This window comes from Budorcas taxicolor, chromosome 5 (assembly GCF_023091745.1).
Source record: "Budorcas taxicolor isolate Tak-1 chromosome 5, Takin1.1, whole genome shotgun sequence".
Lineage (NCBI taxonomy): Eukaryota > Metazoa > Chordata > Mammalia > Artiodactyla > Bovidae > Budorcas > Budorcas taxicolor.
In genome coordinates this window covers 44,125,489-44,148,935 of record NC_068914.1, presented here as the reverse complement: position 1 = coordinate 44,148,935, position 23,447 = coordinate 44,125,489, and the positions used below count along the sequence as shown (strand labels likewise).

Below are 23,447 nucleotides of genomic sequence, written 5' to 3'. Positions count from 1 at the left end.
CACTAATTCATCATGGGGGCCCCACCCTCATGACCTCAGCAAACCCTCATTTCCTCCCAAAGACCTCATCTCCAAATACCATCTCATCATGGGTAGGGTTTCAGCATAAGAATTTGGGGGCCTCAGTGAAGCCCATGGGATCCTCCTCACTTGGGGGGAGTTCCCCTGAGCAGACAGACTCCCCAGGGCAGGGGCTTGCAGTCTGTGTTCCTAACCATCTTCCCATGTGACAGACCCAGTCGTGTGGATTTCAGAATCTCCTCATGGTGCCAGCTGGAACAGCCTAACTGCTTGAGGGAAAGCCAATCTTCCTGCAATAAAACTGTTCTTCTGTGTGGGCTCCCAGGGCACCCAGGGGCTCCAGCCTCCCTGCAGCTTTCTGAGTGGGGATGACTATTCAGAAAGAAAGAATGGTGAAACAGTTGTTCCCGTGTGATAACAGCCTTGCCAGGGGAACAGGAGAGAAGTGACCACTGACCCCTGACCCCCTTAATCATTCTCTCATGAGCACACATGAAGACTGATGGAGTCTGGCTAATCCTGAACCTCTTTAAGGATTAGATGGCTGGTTCCTTAATAATTAATCATAGCCCTATTTGCAATTATATTCTCAAGATAACATTTTTAGGTCAGCTTGCTTTCTATTTCCATTAAGAAACTACTAATAATGGGGATATCATAAGAAATTTTTAATGATTTCTTAAGAAAATGGAGAGAAATCTGACATAAAAAGATTGTCTTAAGCAACAGAATTATGAATAGAACTGTAATTACTCAGTTTATAATTATTTACAAAGATACTCATTTAAAAATTTTTAAGTAAAATGCATATCATAGAATATGCATGTAAATAACATAATTTTGAACCATGCAGAGAGGTTTTTAAAATGAGTCATTGGAAAAAAATATAAAAAAGAAAGTATATATGTATAACTGAGTCAACTGGCCATATAGTAGAAATTACAAGTTTTTTAAAAAATGAAAAGGGAAAACAAAAATAAATGAATAAAATATTTCATTGTTGCCTCCCCAAATTCCTCAACTCCCCAAATTTATGCTGGGAAAATGGACCCTTCCTACCTCACTTCCTTGGGCCTCAAATGCAGATTTTGCTTCCTCTCTGCCCTCAGAAGGAGGTGATCTGACTCTCCCAAGCCCCTTTCTGTTGTCCCCCCACAGAATCTCATCTTGATGGTTATATTCTTCTTTGGAGCATCATTATGTACGAGCTTATCTCTGGCTCTCACTAAATCTTTATTTCCTGAGGGTCTCGAAGATGGGGCATCTATACCTTGTGTTAAATGCTATGGTTTATCCACAACCCACACTTCATAAATGTGTGTGAAATAACTTAAATCAAAATGTGACAGAAAGTGGCCCATGAGCATCCAAAGCCTGGGCAGTGCATCACCAAATTGGAATCTCAGTTTAATGTCTTATCCAAGCTATAAAGCTAGCAAGATTTAGTTCCTCCCCTAAAAAAAAGACTGTTTTCCATTCTTTGCTGCATGCCCCTGGTTGTGAGAATATAAGCTGGTGGTCCCTGCCCTTGACTCCCCCAGAGCTAGCCACCACACCGCCCTGAAGGCATCCAGCTACACCCTGGCCTTAGGACCTACATTCTTTTTCCTGAACCCAAAGTCATGGTATTAAAAGTGGAGCTTCTTGCACCCAACGCTCTGCTTATCCTTGAAGCCAGCTTGTCCCTCCTAAACGGGTGCACATTCTCAAAGCCCACGTTTTCATGTTTCTGAAGGCTGTTTTCATGACAAACAGAACTAGAAGATTTGGGAGGTGGAGGACAGACAAAAGCTAGATGGGGAAGGAGTGTGACTTTAAAAAATCAAATAAGGAGAGAAGCATCTGGTGTTTTTAAAGATGAAGAAATGTATTCCATCTGCTATTTGCCTCCATGTGTTGCAATGAGAGAAGAAAGAATTTTTGAAGGAGCTTGAAAAGTTATTTTCAAATATCTTTCTGAGTTATATTACTTGACTAGACAGTATTTCAGGGAACACAGGAGGGTCTGAGGATGCCAGTTTGCTTTGTAAGATGAGGAGCTCAGCAAAATGAAGGGCACAGAAGGCTCCCTTGGCTGTGGTGTCTGGGAGGAGATGGTGGGGGTGGGGGATGCCTGAGGGAGTCAGCCCAGGGGTGGGAAAGGAGAGGGAAAATTTAACTGGAGAACAGAGGCAGGAAAAGGAATTTAAAGATGGGCTATATTTGATTAAACAACTTAGACAACAAGGACAAAGTCCCCTTGATGCTCATTTCAACAAACAATTCTAAATGACAGTACCAGAGCTTAGGGGTTTTCAGAATGGAAACCTGGCAGAAGGGATCAGACATTTGCTTTCTTAACATGGTGATCGATTGACCAGCCCACAGTTGAGCTCTGAGGGCTGGCATATTGGGAACCATAAATGGTACCCCGGGGGGAAGATGGAGGGGTGGGATACCCCAGGAGGGTTGATCTCAATGAGCCCAAACTTCTGATGGTTAAGAAAGTCTGCAATTAAACTTTTTAAAAAAGCCTTCTTAAACTTCCTTTCCGCCCATCCTTCATGTTGTGGCTAAGTTGAGATGGAGATTGTTGACATTAAGGAGTGGATTCGATTTATTCAGATGAATCCCCAAAAAATGATTGTGGATCTCGAAAAAGTTGAAAAGCATTTAGAGAAGAGTCATAGAGGGACAGATGTGTATTTCTTCCCCTCCTTTACCCCACTCCATAGTTTCTTACAAAACTGAGAAGAATCTCCCCAACCTTTAGTATTTGGGAGTCTATACAGTCAGCTAGCAAAGTGGATTTTCCCGTCTTCTGGTGGGCCCAGGGGAATTTTTCATCCCCAACTCACCAGCTTGTTTCTAGTGACCCAGAATTTCTTTATCCCAAAGGAGACCCCATATGTAAGTGGGGAGAGGGTCCTGGGCTTGCTGAGGGCTCATTTGCTGAAGTCTGTACATGGTGAAAGGGAACCCAGCATTATTCATCTACAACCAGAGGAAGAAGGCTCTGGAGTGGGTAGAAAGGCAGGGACAGACAGACCACATCCCTTAAAAAGAACCTGCTTCTTACCATCATGAACTGCTTCCAGAATCTGTTCTAATCGCTTCCTCTTAGCTTCTATTTGGGCCAGTAAGCCCACAGGACAAGGCCCATCTGGGTTAGCCTTTTATAAAATTCCTTGCTCTACAGCCAGTTCTACATTAGTTCATTTTGAATATTTTATTGTTTGTCCATTTTACAGGTTAAAAAAAAATAGAGGCTAATTACAATAAGAGCTTTTAAAAAAACTCACTATTAATAAGTACTATGCACTATTATATTTTTATATGCATTATTTTCTTTGAATTTCATAACAATCCAGTGAGCTCAGTACCGTTGCTATAGCCAAAGAATAGATGAGGACACTGAAGCTCAGAGAGGTTTACTTACTGCGCCCAGGTCACACAGCTAGTGAGCAGTGGTGGTGGTTTAGTTGCTCAGTTGTGTCTGTTTCTTGTGACCCCAGGGACTGTAGCCTGGCAGGCTCCTCTGTCCATGGGATTCTCCAGGCAAGAATACTGGAGTGGGTTGTCATTTCCTTTTCCAGGGGATCTTCCTGACCCAGGAATCAAACCCGGGTCTCCCGCATTGTAGGCAGATTCTTTACTGACTGAGCTATGAGGGAAGCCCTGAGCAAGTGGGCGGTAGAGCCTGGATAACGAGGCTGCTCAGCCTGACTCCAAAGCCTCCTCCCTCTTACCTGTCTTACCCACCCCCTTGTCCCTCCACCTTAACCACTATGGCAAGTTAGTTATACAAACGGACAAATAGATCTTTCAACGTTTACTTTTGCTCTTGTAGAAAACTGAAACCCAGCAAATTAGAGACATATTATCACCAGACTCACCCTTGGATTCTTCTGGAAAATCAGTGTCCGAGAAAGCATAAAGGCTTCCATGAACAGGACAACTAACAATAAAACACCAAACAGTGAAGATTCTCAAGCCCTGGAGGAGAGTGGTCAGGACAGTGAAGCAGAGGCAGGCACTGTCTAGAGAGACTCCCATGTCGGCAGAGCCCTGAGCCGTGGCTCACAGGTCCCAGCCCCACGGCCCACTTAGCCAGTGCCTACCTCTGCTGGTTGTGTGTTAGCAGAGGGGACGGAGAGAGAACGCAATGGAAACAGACTGCAGGGCAGGCCACACAGCTGTCCCTGTGGCATGTGGCCGGGACCCTCTGACAAAGCCAGCCCCAGACGCGGGGCCAGCTTCCCACGGCTGCCACTAGATCAAGTGCTCCCAGGTGCCAGGTTGGGCTCAGGGCTGTACTGCAGGTAGAGAAGGAAGGGACAGGTTGGAGGGATGGAGCCCCTCATGGGATCGCTGGGAGCCTAATGCAGGCCAGAACGGGCCTCAGGTCCACCCGCCATGGCCGCACCACAGGACCAGGCTCCGGGGGCCTGGCCTCCCGCTGCCATCCAGTCAGAGTCCCAGGCCGCGACTCAGGCTTTCTCCAGGACCCCGTCAGTGCCTTTTCCCTGCCTCTGTCTCCCCACAACTCCATTTCCAATTAGTTTCGTCATATGTCCCTAGCATGTAGGACTGACACCACAGCTCATGCAAAGGCTTCGGGAAGGACAGATTGGTTTCCCAGTGTTTGCAGAACAGGAAGACACGGCAGGAAGAAGTTGGAGCAGGTGCTGAAGGTCAGTGAAGGTCAAGGGTGTTTCAGAGGCCCCTGTGCAGGCAGTCGTGGTCACGGCAGAGAGGGGGAAAAGCATCTTTTCTCTCTGGAAGGTGGCCTGGCTCTCAGAATTTCCTTGAGGTGCTCTCTGTAAACTTTCAGACTCCTCCCTCACTCCATCCCATCCTTGGGCAGCTGCTAAATCTGAAGAACATGTTACAACCTGCCCAGGTTCAGAGCAAAAGTGGGCATAACATTAGAAACCCCTGGCTCCCAGTCTCTCCCTTCCATCCTGGCTTCTCTGCCATCAAACTCCTTGGACATGTTTCAGTTCAAAATGTGATGATTTCTAGAGTCAGCCAGGCTGAAAGCAGCAGGTGCCCCCCACCCCAGACCTCACTGCCCACAGTGATGCTCAAATGCTGGAGTTAATTAAATCCATTTAGCGCCTACCCCAAGTCTTAGCACAGGCTGCCTGCATGGAGATCAAACCCAGGAAACATTTAAATACCATCTCCTGCCCAGCATGACACCCGAATCACATCCATCATGGAAAAATCCAGGCAGAAAAACAACGGTACATGGAAACCACTTATGCAACAGAGTCTGTGGGGCCCAAGTCCTAGTGTCCAGCTAACACAGGGCATTCAGGTAAGGGGCTGCCAGCTTGGTGGTGGCTGATGGCTTGTGAGATGAAGGTGCCCATCTCTTCCCTGTGTCCCCCCTGCTGGTTGAAGCCCAGGAAGTATGACGCTGCCCCCAGCACCATCCTGCAAAGAAAGTACGTTCTGCTGGCTCCTCCTGACCTCCTGATGCCAGAGTCCCCTTGTTACCCAAACTTGACCCCTCATCACCCTCGAGTCCCCACTTTGCCTCATCTCCTCACCAGGCTGCTTCACTGCCCGTGGCCCCCTCCCTCCTTCACTCCTGTCTCTGCCTTGGCCTCTATAACCCGGTCAGTAACTCATCTTTCTAGATCTTAGATCAGGTTACTGTTACACCTCGACAAAAGCCTTTCTTTTGCCAGTAAAATGTGATGGACACAATTCATGTCGCTCCCGGGCAGGAGCCCCAGGGGTCCACATCTGCCTTATCTGGTCCTCTGGCCACAGAGTCTGGCCAGGATCTGAGTCTGCTTCAAGGGCCCAGGGCTCAGCACAGAGACCCAGAGGCAGCAGCTGTGAAGAGTCCGCAGGTCCAAGGAAGAGCAGCATGACCCCATCTGCCCTGAACCATCAAGAGACAGGAGCATCTGGTTGTTTTCTTCTTTAGAGAATGTCACACATCCTCAAGATCATGGCTAGTACATGAGTTAGAACCTGGAAGGTAAAATAGGAAGGTTAAGATAGTATCATAAAAGGAATATGACTGGCCTGTGCTCCTGGTTCCAGAGAAGGAGACTCGAGTGCAAACTCAGAATCTCCCAAGTAACAGGAGTGTCTTTATTATTCATGAATCCAGGCATCACATATCAGTTTATGCTAATGAGGCGACTCATGGGAGCCCCTAGGTAGTCCCGGGATGGGGGAGTCAGGTTGAAAGACCTAAAGTGTGATTGATTAGAGGGTCGGGGCTCTGAGCCTCTGATCACCCAAACTCCAGACCTTCAAGGAGGGATGAGGCCTGAATAAAGTCCAGTTATATGGCTGCTGATTCAATCCGTCATGCCAAGGTCACACAGCCTCTGCACACTGAAGTTGAGTGGGCTTCCTGGATGTGCTGGGAAGGTGCTGTGTGTTGATTCCTCAGGGTGAGAACACTTGGCGACCTGTCAGAACCTGCCCTCTTCGTTTGGCCACTTCTGATTTGTATCCTTTATGTTAAAACTGTAAACATAGATTATAGCCCTTTCCTGAGTTCTGTAAATCACTCTAGTGAATTATCAAGTCTAAGGGGCTCATGGGGACCTCTCAGCTTTGTGGCAGGTCAGTCAGAAGCCAAAGCAGTCTTGCCAGAGACCCCAGCCTGTAATCTGTGGGGTCTGCTCTCACTCCAGGTGCTTAGCCCCAGAACTGAACTGCAGCCCACCTGCAGGCAGGATCATGGGAAAATAGGTCAGAGCATGGATGAAGCTGGGAGGTGCAGCAGGAGGGAAGCCTCCAGATGGTGGGGTGGAGATGAAGGCTGTGGAGAGGAAGGGGTACAGCTCCCTGAAACCTGAGCCAAGTAAGCTTCTTAGACCTCACATTCCCAGCTCCTTACAGCCACACGAGACTCTTGCCTTCCTAGCACTGGGCTCAGCCCGGCATCAGTGGCTTTACCAGGGAAAGCCACCGATGTCTCACATAGAGAGGGTGAGGTGCCCGCATGGAGGGTGAGGACAGCCCCACCCCCACTCCAGTTCACTCTGTTCTGCCCGTGTCCTTATTCTGGGCATTCATTCATGGTGGGCCAGGCCACAAGCCATAGTTCCCAGGTCCCTCAAGATTCCTCCTAATTTGCCTTCTAGGAAATTCAAAAAGCTCATCTAAACATCAGGACACAAGGAGAAAGTATACATACCACCTACAATAGTCCAGTTCTCTTAAATAAGCTTCAAAAACTCTGTACCCAAAAGGTGACCCAGATTGAAAGTAGATCATTTCAAAAACAGCCAGATGAAATAAGATGCCACTCGAAATAACAAGCCAATATGTAGTGAGAGTGGGAACTGGGAGCCTGGCAAAGCTTTAGGAGCAGGGGTGGGGTGGCAGGCAGGGGGTGTCCGAGAAACATGGCAGAGCCCAGTTCCTCACGGCCTTGACATCTATTTGCAGGAGTAAAGTTTTGGAAAAAGCCTTGCAAAGCAGGCCATGGTTAAACTGCCAAGAGGGCTAGACAGACCAAAAGTCAGTCTGGTGAAGAATTTAAAGAAAGAATTGAGCCTCAAGTAAATGTCACAAATGCTGTACGTCTTGAATGGGCTCTTGCCAAAGAAAAAGATTTTTTTTTTTAATTTGATATTTTCATTGTATACTCTTAACCTACTGGAATTGCATGTCCACGTGTTGTCACAAAACATCTGGACAGTATGGTCAGGATGGCTGGACAGTGACACTGACCCAGAAGATAGGCTGAGTTCTTAAGGATGACTTTCCTAAAAGGACAGAGGACCAGCCAAGTGCCCTGACACCCCACTTACTTCCTTTTTGCTCCCTGACAGTCTGCCTTTGCCTGTTATGTGTAGCACCTTGCTGGGTATACAAAGTATCCAAAAACCAGCCCATTGGAAATCAGAAACAAAACAATACTGACACAGAGTCACCAGCAGGAAATTGAGTCACACAAAGTAACATTAAGATACCTCACAGAAATCCAGACCAGGAACAACAAAAATTCAGAAATCTTTGGGTGAGGTGAGAATGGAGATTAAAATACCATCTGCAAAAAATCCTTCCTTCGTTTTGTGAGGGAGGAAATTTTTTCTCTGTCCTTCTAGGTCCTTCTGGCTGGTCTAGCAATTAAACCGACATAAGACAGATTAACAGGAGAAAACAAATTTAATTCCACACATGCAGGGACCGCACAAAGAGAACATGAGTCTCTCTTATAGGCAATCGAGGCTCACACACCATTCTGAATTAAGAGGAAGGGACCAGGAGTCTGGGCTCCAAAGGGGAGGAAGACAATTCACAGGAGAACCAGGAAGAGTAAGTGTTTGCCAGGCCACGGGAGACAATAGAACACAGAGAAGTCTCTGGACATACAGGCCCTGCCAGGTCCCCAGCTCACCACAGCTGGCGACACTCTCTGTGGTCATCTCTGATGATGGTTCTCTTCCTGGACCTCTTTCTAAATTCTTCCAGCAGTTAAGAGGAAGGTTACAGGTCAAGAAGCAACAGTTAGAACTGGACATGGAACAACAGACTGGTCCCATATAGGGAAAAGAGTATGTCAAGGCTGTATATTGTCACCCTACTTATTTAACTTATATGCAGAGTACATCATGAGAAACACTGGGCTGGAAGAAGCACAAGCTGGAATCAAGATTGCTGGGAGAAATATCAATAGCGTCAAATATGCAGATGACACCACCCTTATGGCAGAAAATGAAGAACTAACAGCCTCCTGATGAAAGTGAAAGAGGAGAGTGAAAAAGTTGGCTTAAAGCTCAACATTCAGAAAACTAAGATCATGGCATTCAGTCTCATCACTTCATGTCAAACAGATGGAGAAACAGAGACTTTATTTTGGGGGGCTCCAAAATCACTGCAGATGGTGACTGCAGCCATGAAATTAAAAGATGTTTGCTCCTTGGAAGAAAAGCTATGACCTACCTGAACACCATATTAAAAAGCAGAGATATTACTTTACCAACAAAGGTCTTTCTAGTCAAGTGAAGTGAAGTCGCTCAGTCGTGTCTGACTCTTTGCAACCCTATGGACTGTAGTCTACCAGGCTCCTCTGTCCATGGGATTTTCCAGGCAATAGTACTCGAGTGGGTTGCCATTTCCTTCTCCAGGGGATCTTCCCAACCCGGGGATCGAACCCGGGTCTCCTGCATTGTCTAGTCAAAGCTATGGTTTTTCCAGTGGTCATGTTGGACTGTAAAGAAAGCTGAGCACTGAAGAACTGATGCTTTTAAGTTGTGGTGTTGGAGAAGACTCTTGAGAGTCCCTTGGACTACAAGGAAGTCAAACTAGTCAATCCTAAAAGAAATCAGTCCTGAACATTCATTAGAATTACTGATGCTAAAGCTGAAACTCCAATACTTTGGCCACCGGAGGCAAAGAATCGATTCATTGGAAAAGACCCTTGATGCTGGGAAAGATTGAAGGTGGGAGGAGAAGGGGATGACAGAGGATGAGATGGTTGGATGGCATCACTGACACAATGGATATGAGTTTGAATAGGCTCCAGTAGTTGGTGATGGACAGGGAAGCCTAGCATGCTGCAGTCCATGGGGTCGCAAAGAGTCAGACACGACTGAGCAACTGAACTGACAGCTTTCCTCGTGGCTAAGGCTGTAAAGAATCTGCCTAAAACATAGGATACCTGGGTTCAATCCCTGTGTCAGAAAGATCCCCTGGAGAAGGGGGAATGGCTGCTCAATCCAGTACTCTCGCCTGTGGAGAATTCCGTGGAGAGAGGAGCTTCGTGGACTACAGTCATGGTGTCGCAAAGAGTCAGACGTGACTGAGCAACTAACACTGTCGTTTTTCTGAAAAAAATCAAACAAGCAAAAATTTTCCTGAATTTTTTCTGCCTTAATTGACTTCAGCTCAAAGTAATCCATAGGCCAAAGTGGCACCTCTGAACAAGACTCATTCTGAACCCCTCATTTAAATGAGCTCAGCCAGGAGGACAGCTAGGATCTCAGTCAAGCTATTGGGAAAGGACCCAAACAGCCACAGCCAGAAAAGGCCTAGGGGCCCAGCCCTCAAATGGGTGGGTGATGTGGGGACCCCCTGGGGCCAGCAGAGGCAGTGGCTGGCAACACGGTGTGGCAAGCAGGCCAGGGCAGCAGCGCTGGATCCCAGTCTAGGTGGGCTGTGACCAAGGCAGAGCCCAGCCACCTGCCTCAGAAACAGGACTGAGGACACAGCCTCCAGGTGAGTTTAGATCAGAGCTCAGTCCCAGGGATGGCATGGAAGAGTTCACTTCACCTTTGGGGAATCTCCTTCCATCACTCCCTTCCACAGTCTAGGTCAGGAGTCCCTACTGAAGGCTACAGCTCTGTTCCTACCTGTTATTCCCTGCATTCAATAAGTGCTCAAAAACCATTAGTTGCTGCTGTTGCTTGTGGATTGTAAACCAGGAAATCCAGACAGAAACCTGGTAAAGAGCCCATGGGCCCATCTGCACTTCGGGAGCCAGCCCTGAGACCATGAGTAAGGCCAGTTTCCACACACAGATGAGACCTCAGGCTGCCATGGAGACTCAGGACACAGCCATCAGCTACTCAGAGCAGTGTAGGAACTCCTAGGGGCTGAGCCTCGGCTGGAGGGTCAGTGTGGTCCAGGGACATCAATGCCTCGGCTGGATGGGGCTGCGGAATGTTACAAGCTGACACTCCTTGTTAGATTTGCACTGCCCACTTAGAACAAAGACCTTCTCTGCATAGCAGAGGTTACTCAAGTATCAGTGCACAGAACAACCCTCTGAGTAACGGGCTGTCCTCCTTTCACAGGGAGGAAATTGGGCTTAGACCCTGGCAGGTAGCCTCCAGGCCCCATGTCCACCTTCCTGAGGACCTCCCAGAGGTGAGTGCTCTGCAGGGGGTAGGGTCACAGGTGGAGGATCCCGACAGCCTGTCTCCGCATCCTTGCTCCAGCAGGAGAGCCTCACCTCTCCACAAGGGGTTCCAAACATCCTCCAGAATTATACCTTAGAGCCTCTCCATTGACCAGAAGGGCTGAACTTACCCAAGCTTAGTGGGGTTGGGTTTTCCCCACACTGCAAAACTTGCCCTGCCCCAGGGGAAGCCCTGGTATCTGCCTTTGCTGGGTTTCTCTAAATCAGGCCCTGTATTCTCTGAGCTGAGAAACTTGGGGTGGAACCAGACAGTTGCTAACTTCTCATCTGTCCCTAAGATCTCAAGTCCCTTGGGTCCTAAATTCATGTGCAGCCACAATCCCAAAGGAAACCAAAAGTGGGAGATTTTGCAGGGCAGGGGGGTGAGGTACAGAGAGATTGCAAGAAGCAGAAAACAGGTGCGGGAAACACAGAAAATGGAAACGAGACGGAATGGAAAGATGTGGATGTTTTCATGGTGAGATGTGTCTGCACGTGTGTTAGTCTGCTTGGACTGCAGTAACAAAAGAACGGGTGGCTGAAACAGCAGGAATGAGCTGCCTCACAGATCTGGAGGCCAGAAGTGCCAGACAAGTTGTGCACAGGGTGAGTTTCTTCCAAGGGCTGCATGGAGAATCTGTTCCAGGTTTCTCCATTCATTCCTGGTGGCTTGCTGGCCATCTTTGGTGTCCCTTAGCTGGACATCACCCCAATCTCTGCCTTCACCTCATGTGGTCTTCTCCCTGCGTGTATGTCTGTGTCCAAATTTACTCTTTATATGGACACCAGTTGCATAAGATTAGGTCACCCTAACGACCCCATTTTAACTTGATGACCTTTGTAAAGACTATTTCCAAATAAGGTCAACATTCTAAAGTACCAAGGGTTAGGATCCAACATCTGTGGGGGGACACCATTCAACCCATAACAGTATGCATTTTTCTCACTTTTCAGAAGGGATCTAAGCCTGTGGATTTTAAAGAATTTTAAAAATAGTACTTTATTTTTTTTAATAGTTTTTTTTTTAATTTTAAAATCTTTAATTCTTACATGTGTTCCCAAACATGAAAAAATCAGTCCATCAAATGATTGTCAACTGCTAATGATCAACCTAGTGTTGAGGTGGAAAGCCATGGGGTACTGATTCTGTCGCATTAAACCCAATTTCCCGCACACTCCCTTTCATGATCCACGTCTGGCAGAGGCAGACTCCGTGGAGCACCAGCTCTCTCCTGTGGCCAAAACCCATGTTAGGAAGCTCCCTTCTCTGTCTCTCTCTTTCCCACCTCTTCCACTAGAAGTTGATGACTGTCTTCATTCACTGAAGATTCAATTAAAAGAAAATAAAACTATTTTACTTGGCAATATAAAAGTTGCCTTTTATAATCAGAATGCCCATCTTTAAAAAGTCTACAAATAACAAATGTTGGAGAAGGTATGGAGAAAAGTGAACCCTCCTACACTGTTGGTGGGCATATAAGCTAGCAAGTTAATGCAGTCGCTATGAACGGTAGTATGGGGATTCCTCAGAAAACTAAAAATGGGGCTGCCGTATGATCCAGTCATCACATTCTGGGCATATATCCAGACAAAACTATAATTCAAAAAAGATATATGCACCTGCTATGTTCATAGCAATACAATAGCCAAGACATGGCAACAAGCTAAATGTCCACTGACAGATGGATGGATAATATATATATACATATATACAGATGGATTATATATACACACATATATATAATATTCCATGGACAGAGGAGCCTGGCAGGGTACAGATCATGGGGTTGCAAAGAGTCAGACACAACTGTGAGACACACACACACACACACACACACACACAGTCAATTAAGAACAAAATAATGCCATTTGCAGCAACATGGGTGTGACTAGAGATGATCACACTAAGTGAAGCAAGTCAGAAAGAGAGAGACAAACGCCATATGATATCATTCACATGTGGAATCTAAACCACGACACAAATGAACCTACCCATTAAACAGAAACAGACTCACAGACACAGAGAAAAGACTTGTGACTGCCAAGGGAAAGGGAGCTGGGGGAGGGACAGACTGGGGGTTTGGATCAGCAGATGCAAATTATTATGTATATACAGACTGGATAAACAGCGAGGTCCTACTGTATACCACAGGGAACTGTGCTCAATATCCTGTGATGAACCATAATGGAAAAGAGTATTTTTAACAATGTATGCATATATATATATATACATGTATGTATGATGTACATATGTGTATAACTGAATCACTTTGCCATACAGCAGAAATTAACACATAGTAAATCAATTACACTTCAATAAAATGAAGAAAGCTCTACTTTTAACATCATTTTCTTTATTTACTTTTGGCTGTGCTGGGGCTTTGCTGTTGCATAGGCTCTTCTCTAGCTGAGTGTGTGGTTCCTCTTGTGCAGAGCACGGGCTCTAGGCACTCAGGCTTCAGCACCTGCAGCAAGTGGGCTCAGTAGCTGTGGCTCCCAAGCTCTGGAGCACAGGCTCGACAGTTGTGGCACACGGGCTGAGTTACTCCACGGCATGAGGGGTCAGACCTGTGTCTCCTGCATTGGCAGGCGATTCCTTACCACTGAGCCACCAGGAAAGCTCTGAAATGAAATTTCTTAATTTAAAAAAATAGTAGTTTTCCTAGATTGAACTTGAGGATCTGATGAGACCAGTAACAGAAATATTTGAGCAGATGAGCTTGAGAATATTGAGCCCCTAGATTTTCTTAAACCCAGTGGACCACCAGAAGAAGCCCAATCTTTTTTTCTAGGAAACAGTATTCCTTTACCTAGAAATCAAGCAGTCAAAGACCTTCCTGAAGTAGGTGATTTTTGCACTATGATGTTTTTTCTCCTCAAGAGTTGTTCACACCTTCGCTTATTGATTCGAGGTCAAAAGTCCCCTGGATCAGAAAATGTAGCCCCTGCTCCAGAACTCAGTTTGCATGTTAAATGCACTGCAGCCCTAGTTAATAAATACTATCAAGAAGTATGAAAACAGGGAAAATAATTTTGAGGGTATTGGCATCACAAAAACAGACTGGTTCCAAATAGGAAAAGGAGTACATCAAGGCTGTATTTTGTCACCCTGTTTATTTAACTTCTATGCAGAGCACATCATGAGAAACGCTAGGCTGGAAGAAGCACAAGCTGGAATCAAGATTGCCGGGAGAAATATCAATAACTTCAGATATGCAGATGACACCACCCTTATGGCAGAAAGTGAAGAGGAACTAAAGAGCCTCTTGATGAAAGTGAAAGAGGAGAGTGAAAAAGTTGGCTTAAAGCTCAACATTCAGAAAACTAAGCTCATGGCATCTGGTCCCATCACTTCATGGAAAATAGATGGGGAAACAGTGAAAACAGTGTCAGATTTTATTTTGGGGGTCTCCAAAATCACTGCAGATGGTGACTGCAGCCATGAAATTAAAAGACGCTTACTCCTTGGAAGGAAAGTTATGATCAACCTAGATAGCATATTGAAAAGCAGAGATATTACTTTGTCAACAAAAGTCTGTCTAGTCAAGACTATGGTTTTTCCAGTGGTCATGTAGGGATGTGAGAGTCAGACTGTGAAGAAGGCTGAGTGCCAAAGAATTGATGCTTTTGAACTGTGGTATTGGAGAAGACTCTTGAGAGTCCCTTGGACTGCAAAGAGATCCAACCAGTCCATTCTAAGGGAGATCAGTCCTGGGTGTTCTTTGGAAGGACTGATGCTGACGCTGAAACTCCAATACTCTGGCCACCTCATGTGAAGAGTTGACCCATTGGAAAAGACTCTGATGCTGGGAGGGATTGGGGGCAGGAGGAGAAGGGGGCGACAGAGGATGAGATGGCTGATGGCATCACCGACTCGATGGATGTGAGTTTGAGTGAACTCCAGGAGTTGGTGATGGACAGGGAGGCCTGGCATGCTGCAATTCATGGGATCGCAAAGAGTCAGACACAACTGAGCAACTGAACTGAACTGAACTGAAGGGAGATAGGCTGGAGAGGGAAGAACATATTTGACACAGGAGCCCTCACATGGAACTTAGGTGTCCACATTCTGACAAAGACGCCTGGAGCCAGTCCTAAGAGTCTACTGAAATGCCTAGAGGGCACACCCTCCACTAAGATGACAAGGAATGCATGTGGGATGGCTATATGGGCAACTTTGAAAAGCCTGCAGAGGGCCACACTTTTTAGAGGAGATTTGACAGTGAGAGATGTCATAGAAGTCGGCTCCCTCCTATCAGTGAGGATAATGGAATGAGAGAATCACAGAGATCAGGGGGCACCCAAATTAAACAAGGAAAAGAATGTAATCACTGAAGACCAGAATAACAATTAAGATACTATCAGTGCTTGACTGTAGGGTTGTGTGGTGATGACTACTGGATCACGTGTTGTCAGCACAAAACAGACGGGAAGCCAACCAGGGTACCACTCAACTTGTACAAAAGCCTGGGAACGAGTCCTTCCTTCAGTTCTCAGATCTAAACCATTCTCCGATGAAGGAGAGCCTGGATCCTCTTGAAGGAAGACTCAGTGATGACATCACAAGCATTATGTAGGAAACTTCCCCCATCTTTCCCTCCAAGGGACCAGATTTCATCTGCCGAAGTCACTAAACCCTGGGGGAGAGACCTAGACAGTCACTTCCTGGACTATTAGCTATGGGTCTGAACGGACATAGATGGCAGGTCTGAAAAGCCATTATGCTCCTCCAGTTAGAGTTGGGAGATATGAAGACCAGATGATAAACAGAATATTTCCCCAATTCATCTCTGTCTCCAGGGAATGCTGCCCAAGGTAAAGGACCACTTAATGCAACTTGCCCTTCTCATCACTAAGAAAAGCACGTGCTTGACAAAGTGCTCCAGATCTTAGGGGCATCAAACATGATACTGGAAATACTCCTCTGGCCCACTGTTAGGTGAATCCAGATGCCACCAGTCTGGAGTGGGTCACTGAGCAAGAGCCATATAACCCACCAAGTGCCAGAAGATTTTGGAACAAGGACTCCCCCTCTCTTTTGTTGAAGATGAGCCCCTGATGTCACCACCGACAGTGGTCGAATTCATGTCTCAGGACATCCCAGGAGCCATCAAAGTTTAGGAACTTGGGAGAGACTTCAGGAGCAGACCTGGTATCTCCATCAGCCCCTCCTCTTTCCTGCTTGCAAGGGACTGACTCCCACCAGATGTGGCTTGAACCCTGCCTCTGCTTCTTAGAGAGCCTGTCCTGCAAAGTCACCCGCTCTGTGTCCAGAATTCACATGCTTGGATTCGTTGTGGGGCTCAGTCTCCCCAAGGACAGAACAGAGGACGGGTGAGCAGGTTGCCTGTCCCGATAGGATCCTCCACCCCATGCTCACCATGGCATGGGCAGGAAATGATTAGGGCCCGGAAATGATCAGGAAACCTCCCCGGGCCTGTTTCCTCACCTGGGAAGTGAGGATGAGGTTATCTGTCCCACAGATAACCAGTGCAAAGCACTCGGAGCACAGTCACTACTTGCTGGTTGCCTGCCATCTCTTTATCCCCAGGGCCAACTTCCAAGCTGCTCATGTTGTTTGTATAATCATACAATCAATTTTGTTAACCTGCCAATTTTGACTTAAGCTTCCTAAGGATTTTCAGCTCCCAGGGGCAGAGCTCCCTGCTGTTTGGCTGCTTCTGTGTTGTATTGAGGGCAGGACCGCAGGTACAGAGGCCCAGACCGGCTCGTGGCGGGATGTGAAGACTCTGCGGTCCCCTCACTTCTGCCCCCTTGTCATCAGGCATTATCTCAGCAGCCACAGACCCATCAGGGAAATCTGCCCTTCACCCCGTGCCAGGCCATTCTGCTCAGACTTTCAAATCAGGCCATTACCAGCCTGGAGCTCAATTGTTATTCACTGGGCCTCAGCTTCCAGCTCTTATCTAATCAAGGCACAGACCTAGTTATGCAGCCAGTATTTATATAACCCCTTCCTGCTAGGGGCCCCTCTATCCTCCAGCTGCTCCCCTGGGCACAAAGCTATGGTTTCACTTGATCAAGTGTCCCAGGTAACAAACCATTCCCCACACACCCCCAACCTGTTTGTTTTAGCAGGACTGGCAGGCAGGGAAAGAAAGCACTGAGGCCTCTCTCCTGGAGCTGGGCCCCTGGAGAGAGCCTGTCCTGCAAAGTTACCCGCTCTGTGTCCAGAATTCACATGCTTACATTCCTTTTGGGGCTCAGTCTCCCCAAGGACAGAACAGAGGCTGGGTGAGTAGGTCGCCTGTCCCCATGGGATCCTCCACTGCATGCTCACCATGGCGTAGGCAGGACATGATCAGGGCTGGCTGGGCATCAGCTTCAAACTCCTCACCCAGCCTTCTTTAACCGTGACCCCAGCTCTGCCAAGTGTTATTATTTCTATTGTTCAAATGGGGAAACAGAGGCAGGCAGCTTATGAGTGGCTAAATCATCCTGACTGGCTGACTGGCTGCATGTACACCGCGGCCCCAGTCCAGCCTTGCACAGCTGGGTCCACCCCTGAAGATCCTGCTTCATTAGATTTGGGGTATGCCTTGGAAATCTGCCTTTTTAAGGCTCTCCAGGTAATTCTGCTGCATTACTAAGGTTGGGACGAGCCCCAAGTTTCTTTCCATCTTTGCTTGCTTTAGCTGCTAAGTCGTGTCCAACTCTTTGCGACCCCATGGACTGTAGTCTGCTAGGCTCCTCTGTCCATGGGGATTCTCCAGGCAAGGATACTGGAGTGGGTAACCTATCCCTTCTCCAGAGGGTCGTCCCGACTCAGGAATTGAACTAGGGTCTCCTGCATTGCAGGCGGATTCTTTACCAGCTGAGCTACCAAGGAAGCGTGTGTTGGAGAAGCTGAGCTACCTTCCATCTTTAGAAATCCTCTAATTCTGAGAGACGGTAATCAGAAAGGACAAGTTAGAGGCCCTGGGCCCCCCTCACAGGCCCCCCTTCACTGCTGTCCCAGCCCTCTCAGTGCCCCCACCCCAGCCCCATCAAGTCAGGCAGCTGTCTTCACAGGACAGCTGCTACCTCTGGGTGAGGCTGGCTCTGAACATAACGCCAGCTTCCTTCTGAAGCCTGCTTGCTGCCTCAGGGGAGGGGCCCTCAAATATTATCTCCTTCCAGCCCCAGAACACAGAGGACAGAGGAAAAGGGTTGGGTGGTGGAGCCAGAACTGGGGCAAGACAGAATTTACAAATTTTCACCATAAATTTGCCACTCACCAACCTATCCTCGGAGCCTAAAAGGTAGGGAGGACCCATCTCTGCTCAAGGTCAAGACTCCCATCCTCACCCTAACAGACCCCGCTGACTGGCTACACGCACCTGTGTAGGAACACAGTCTAAAGCAAGGACGGAGGGTGAACACGAGGGCTTTGGGAGAAGCCTCCAATGGAGAGTCCCATCCCACCGTGCGCCTTTAAAACTGTCTGGAAAAAAGTCCGCACAAGAGCAGAAGTGACGGGTGTCCCTGTGCAGAGGCCTTGGGGAGAACCCTGAAAGCAGCTGAGAGGCCCCTGAAGCTCCCTTCCCAAAGGCCTCTGTGCCACAAGAGGGTGTGGCTCACACAACAGCGAAGCCGCTGGCCCAATCTGGCCAGGCCACAGGGCCCCGGCTTCCAGATCACAGCACTGAGATGAAAGTGAAATCTGAGTGAAGCAGGGTTCAGGGTGAGTTCCTCCAGGGTGGCACTTCTCCACGCGGACGAGAAGTTTGTGGTGCCTGGGGATGAAGCCCACCTCCAAGGAGGGGCTTCCAAATCCTGTGCGCAGAAGGTGGAGCACTCTCGGTGTAAGTGCTTTCCCCCCCGAGGTCTGACCCGTGAGGATGCCGCGGAGGCGAGGATCTCACACGCACGCGCATCTGTGCCCCCCCGCCCCCCGCATCCTGACCTCCTCCTGTGCGCACGGACTTCCTGCTTGACCCTTCCTTCTGCCTCTTCCCTCTGTAAGCTGGGGACCCCAGACGACCTAGGCCTTTCCCTACCCTCTGCAAATAGCACCGAGGAAGTCTCAGTGAGCAGAGAAAGGAGGCTGTGTAGACTTATGACGGTCTACGCAGTAGAGCTCTCCCACTCCGGGTGACATAGCAAACAAGCTCCAGAGGGCGTCCTGCAGGCGAGATTCAAGGCCTTTACTTGGAACGAGGTGCCCTTTGGCTTGAAACTGGTCTCAGGGTTCCTCCCCTTCATGGGCCGTCGAGGACATGTTTCTGGACCTTGTGCTCCCAGGTGTCAACTGCTCTAATCTCCCAGCACACATGAAGGAATTTCTTTTAACTCATGATGTTACAAATCAACAGTCTAATAAGGTGACCAAAATTGAATTCATTCTATAGTATAAAATATCAGTGGGTTATTAAACAGTTCAGTTAAACATAAATACAGCAACGTTTAGATGTGTATCACCTTCACGTCCTGAACGCACACAGCTGCAGTGGGAGCCTCTTACCACCTTGCCTCCTCTTGGTTCTCAGCCAGCGGCCCGGCCCTGGTTTGTCCAGCTGCTTCCCTTTTGTCACCTGCTGTTTCCTCCACCTGTGTGTCCTGAGCTAGTCCAGACTAGCCCAGGTCAGGTTGATTTCTCAGTGTCAGCAGGGCCAGGCTGTCTGCAGAGACTGCTCAGCTCTCCATTGCCCTGGCTCAGGGTTCAGCTGTAAAGGGACAGAGCCTTCCTACAGAAGCGCACTGCATCCTCAGAGTCATGCCCCCTGACTGACACAGAGCTGCAGCAGGAAGAAGTGTGCAGACCTCAGGGATGCCGAGCAGGGGAGAGGGCTCCCTGGTGCCTGTCAGAAGGCTGCCTCTCTGTGATGGCTCCCTGTCTCTTCCTCAGCATCAAGTCTCTCCACCCACCACCCGCAGGGATTACATCCAGAGCTAAAAAGCAACCAGTCGGTGCAAAATCTGCCTCACCGAGGTTGTGGGTTTACCCTTTTCATGCTGAGTGTAAAGTGACCAAGATGTGTGGGAGGATAAGACTGTTACCAAACCGCGTTTGTTTCCCTGACACCCAACAAGCCAAACACTGAGAAGCCAAAGTGTGAGGCAGAGAAGGGGCTTATTCATGAGGCAGCCACTGAGGAGATGAAGATCAGATCTCACATCCACCTCCCCCAAGGCAAGAGGCTTGAGATACACATGGGATAAAGAAACCGAGTGGTCTGAGGCATGGGGAAAGGTGACTGGAGGAAGGGGAAAGGGGAAGTAATTGACATTCTATACAGGTGTATCCGAGTTACATGCTTCTTCATGGGATGGATGTTCAAAGATGAAGGCACTTAGCGTGCTCTGAGGTGGAGTTTTGACACTCTGACATCAAAGCCTGCTCATCAGACACCTGCACAGGCCCAGTTTTACGGTCAGGGATCCCAACCAGTCTTAGCTGGCTTGAACTGGACAGGAGCTGACTCCAAGATCCTGGAAAACAGCTTATGCGCCCGTTGCTATAGCAGCCCAAACATCAGTGGTGCTATCTATAGGCGGTAGTTAGTGAGTCCAAAAGATAACTAAGGCGAGCTTGGTCCGTGAAGGTAGGTTCCAGGCCAAGGGGGGTTTACCAAGCTGTTCTCTCACCTGCTGTTCTATAAGACAAGCTCAAGAATTTCTGTTAGTCACCAGTTTCTGTTAACCCTATGGGGCATGGTTTCAGGATAGATTTTTTAACCCTAAAGGGCACGATTTCAAAGCAGCTAGACTGCTTAAGATGTAATCCCAGAGAACCAAAAGTACCTATTAACTGGGTTTTAACAAGAAAAACCTTCCTTTGTTTTGTTTTAGCCCTAATGACTTTTTAAAAAATCTTTCTGAAATGTGAACAAGCAATATCATATACAAGGAAACAAATAGGGTTGTTGACTGGGCACCAGGAGATCTGGGTTATTTTTTGTTTTTTAATATTGGAGTATAATTGATTCACAACGTTGTGTTAGTTTCAAGTGTATAGCAAAGTGATTCAGTCATACATGCACGAGGAACTTGAAAAAGAAGAGATCTGGTTTCTTTGGCCAGATTTTGCAATTATTTAGCCATGTCTCCAGAAGTGTGTTCTGGGCCTGCGTCTCCTCTACGTAAAGCCAGGGAACTGGATTGGATGGTTTTCAGTGCCCTCCCCATGTGTATGGGTCTAGTTCACTTTTCTTTTTTTTCTAATCTACTTATTTATTTTAATTGGAGGTTAATTACTTTATAATATTGTGGTGGTTTCTGCCATACACTGACATGAATCACCCACGGGTGTACATGTGTCCCCCATCCTGAACCCCCACCCACCTCCCTCCCCATCCCGTCCCTCAGTGTTGTCCCAGTGCACTGACTTCGAGTGCCCTGCTTCATGCATGGAACTTGGACTGGTCATCTGTTTCACAGATTGTAATATATATGTTTCAATGCTATTCTCTCAAATCATTCCACCCTCATCTTCTCCCACAGAGTCCAAAAGTCTGTTCTTTATATCTGTGTCTCTTTTGCTGTCTCGCATATAGGGCCATTGTTACCATCTTTCTAAATTCCATCTATATGCATTAATATACTCTATTGGTGTTTTTCTTTCTGACTTACTTCACTCTGTATAATAGACTCTAGTTTCATCCATGTCATTAGAACTGATTCAAATGCGTCCTTTTAAGACACCAGATCTTAAACTCATCAGTGCCTGACATCCAGAACAGCAGAGATGGGAACACATTAGCCAGATTTAAATATTTAAATCATAAAAGGTTTCAGTCTGTTGTCCATCAAATGTTAGAAAGCATCAGACATAATTTCCAGTTGAGTAAGTGAAGCCATGATAAAAGGGGAGAATATTCTTGGGGAACTTTGAATGCAAAGCAAACTCCAAGTCATTTAGTAATTTCTGGGTCTCGGTGTGCCTGCCAGACTGACTCAGACCCCTGACAGGACTTCATGACAGTGTCCATTCCCCATAAGTTTCCTTTCCCCTCACACTCTGAGTTGGAGCACAGGGCCTCATGAATGTTCAACTTACACTTCAAAGTAGAACCAGGGATTCCCTAAGGCTCAAGTGGTTAAAAAATCTGCCTGCAAAGTGAGAGACTTACACTTCAAAGCAGAACCAGGGATTCCCTAAGGCTCAAGTGGTAAAAAATCTGCCTGCAAAGTGAGAGACCTGGGTTCGATCCCTGGATTGAGAGGAGGTAATGGCAATCCACCCCTGAATTCTTGCCTGGAGAATCCCATAGACAGAGGAGCCTGGCAGGCTATAGTCCATGGGGTCGCCAAGAGTCAAGCTCAACTGAGCAACCAAACCACCACCACCACAAAGCAGACAGACCAACCTGGGACATTAAGGCCAGAAAGTTAACTTGAAAATCACACGGTGGTAGCCTCCGTTTTAATCAATGTTCTATCACACACGGCTATTGATTTTTAAAACTGGTTTCATGTTAGGTGTATCTTACATTGAAAACAATATAGCCCATATTCACATTAGTGTGCAATCTCCACTAATTTCTGACAAAGAGAAAATACACATATTCGACTTTTTTCTGGCACAAAACCTTGATTGTCAGCTGCGGTCGTCAGAGCCAAAGGTGCTCAGGAGTCTTCGTAAAGCACGTCGTCTACCTTCACGTTGTTCTCATCCACCGGGACCTGGAGGCAGATCTGCTCTTTGAAAGCCAAGGCTAGGGGGTAGGGTTTCACGTCCTGGGACTGCAGACAGCGCTTCAGGTAGGCGTCATAGTAACCCTTGCCCCGTCCCAAAAGGTTGCTCTGTTTGTCGAACCCGAGACCTGGCACGAAGATGAGGTCAAGTCCCCCTGTTGACAAGGCCTCCTCCAGAACCTCATCCTCACCGGGCTGCTGAATGTTCCAGGAAGTTCTGGGCAGTGAAGCGATTTCCTCTGGCGATGCTAACTTCAGCACATCCATGTGATTGCTCTGCTACTGGTACCGCGGTATAAAGCAGGTTTTGCCTTGTCGGAAAATGTCCTTGATGGTCTCCTCTGTCTCAGTTTCATCTGGCACGCTAGTTCACTTTTCAATCTAACACTGAGGACCATGCAAATCTCCCTTTGATCATAGAGAGCTGTGCAGTGTGTGACTTGCGAGCCCTGGGCCAGTATGGGAGTGGGTGATGGGTTTCCCACCATGCTCAAAGCTAATTTGCCTGCTAGAGGGGGTTAGAAATGGGAGAAAGGGGATCTACTCCAAGGGGATGGAGCTCTAGATCCCTCCCCACTTCAACCAAGGCAACCCCACTTATATTTTTATATGATAGGATACAGTCTCAGCTCTCGTCTAACCAAGAGTTACACTACAAAAACCAGTGCATAGAGGATGCTGGAGGGAGAGGTCATGTTGGATCAGATAAGACCCTGGAACTCACTCTTTCTTTCTGTTTCCTAAATGCTTAATGAGAGCTGGTTTTCTTATCAGTTACCCTCCTTGGATTGCAAGCAGATCCAACCAGCCCATTCTGAAGGAGATCAGCCCTGGGATTTCTTTGGAATGAATGGTGCTAAAGCTGAAACTCCAGTACTTTGGCCACCTCATGCAAAGAGTTGACTCATTGGAAAAGACTTTGATG

At 47.5% G+C, this 23,447-nt stretch overlaps 1 pseudogene; it reads right to left on the bottom strand.

The window, feature by feature from the left end:
• Window positions 1-22,453: 22,453 nt before the first annotated feature.
• LOC128048069 (5-formyltetrahydrofolate cyclo-ligase-like) lies at window positions 22,454-23,217 on the bottom strand (annotated as a pseudogene).
• Window positions 23,218-23,447: the final 230 nt, after the last annotated feature.